A 1,872-nucleotide genomic window follows, 5' to 3' on the forward strand; every position below is an offset into this window, starting at 1 on the left:
CACCCTCTTTAACTCACAAGAAACCCTGATTCCTTTTCCTCCAGTATTGAAGCTTTATTAAATGCTTTTGAGAGATTTTGAAGGAAGAAGAAAGAATGAGTAGCCAAGGATCAGCAAGAAAGTCCCCATCTCCCTTCCTAACTCAATTTTGAACCCTTGTAAGTGTTCAAGGCTCCACCCTTTTGATAACAACCTACTAGATCTTGAATTTTGTCCTATTTTCTTCTTGATCTTGTTAGTTAGGATGGTGAGATTTCATAAAGGTTGCAACTTTATGAATCTCTGGATCATTTGGAGTAGTTCATGGTTTGGATCTGATGTTTTGTTGGTTGATTGACCCATGCATTCAATTTTGATCATAAATCCCATTTTGACCTAGGTTAAGTCCAAGACATGCATTGGACATGCATGTCTAAAAAGCACCAATCTTTAAGTTGGTTTTAGTGTTATAAGCTCTCTGGAAAAAAGGGGTTTGAGACTAAAAGGATTAAGTGCTTCTTGGTTAAGCCCATGTCATGGTTGTGCCTTATGGACCTAAGATTTGAGATCTAGACCTCATGGTGAGTCTTAAAGGATAAAGTTGGAAATTTATCCATTTAGACAGTAAAAATGATCAAATCTGGAATTTGGAACCTTTGGGATCAAAGGATTTAACTTAACCTATTAATACACTTTAAATCCAGTGTCCACAACGTAACAACTGGGGAAAATGAATCTTTTTGTTGTTTGAGGGCTATGACATGGCCAATATGGCCACGACGTGGAGAGCCAACTTTTAGACTTTAACTTTTGACTTGCGTTGACTGTTGGTCAAACCCCTAGTTTTGGAAGGAAAGCCAAGGGTGTATTTTCATACTGACAAGTTTTCGATGGTTTGAAATGAATGAATGATGGTTTTGGCTCACTTAAAATTTCTTTTGTACTTAGTATTATTGGGAAGTTACGATATGAAGGCTCATATGTTGTTTCTCCTTAAGCATATTTTAGTATATGTCTTAATGGCTTAAGAACAACATACTTACTAGTGAAGACTACCATCTTAAAGTTGTTTACTCCTTTCTTAGACCCCGCCAGGGGAGCTTCCACTTGGAACCCCATACCTTAGGGTGCTGCCCCCAGATCCCCATATACCTGATTTCACATTAGACTTTCTGCTTGTGTAACCCACACCTCTAATGTCAGAAAGCAAACAAAAATCAACCCCTAGTTTTGGGACGCAAGTTAAGGGTCTAATTTGTATGGCTGTATAGGTGGTTTATAGCATCTGTATTCATGACAGTAAGAGCAGTATAAGTTGATCATCATTTGTTAAGTGAGTCTCATCACTATAGTTATAGGTCGAAGGCAACAATTCTGTCCCAGTGGATTATGTTGTAGTGTAATAGTCGTCTTCATGACACTACTAATATGCATGTATGTGCCTGCTGTTTTTTGTGGTTTTGGTTAGTATGAATGTATACTAAGATGCAGGGTGAAATAGACCTATATTGGTTGAAAATGTTGAAGGAAACAGAAGGGGCTTAGGGAGTCGGAAGGGACTTGGGGGTGAAATAGACCTGTTATAGATTTAGGTTGATATGTATGTATGTATGATATGTTTGTATGATGTGTATGTATGGTATGTGGTATTTTAGGGAACTCATTAAGCTTTATGCATATGGTTTATGTTTATTTGTTTTTTTCAAGTACTTCTAGTTCAAAAGGGAAGGACCCGACTTGATCGCATCACATCCATCATTATGTAGCTTCTGATGATTTTGAAATTGTACTCTGATAATTATTTTCGCACTTACATGTTTTCGATGGGTTGAAATGATTGAATCATGGTTTTGGTTGACTTAAAAAGAAAATTTTAACTTAGCATTTTTTGTA

Source organism: Lactuca serriola, chromosome 4 (assembly GCF_051521515.1).
Source record: "Lactuca serriola cultivar US96UC23 chromosome 4, Lser_US96UC23_V15, whole genome shotgun sequence".
Taxonomy (NCBI): Eukaryota; Viridiplantae; Streptophyta; class Magnoliopsida; order Asterales; family Asteraceae; genus Lactuca; species Lactuca serriola.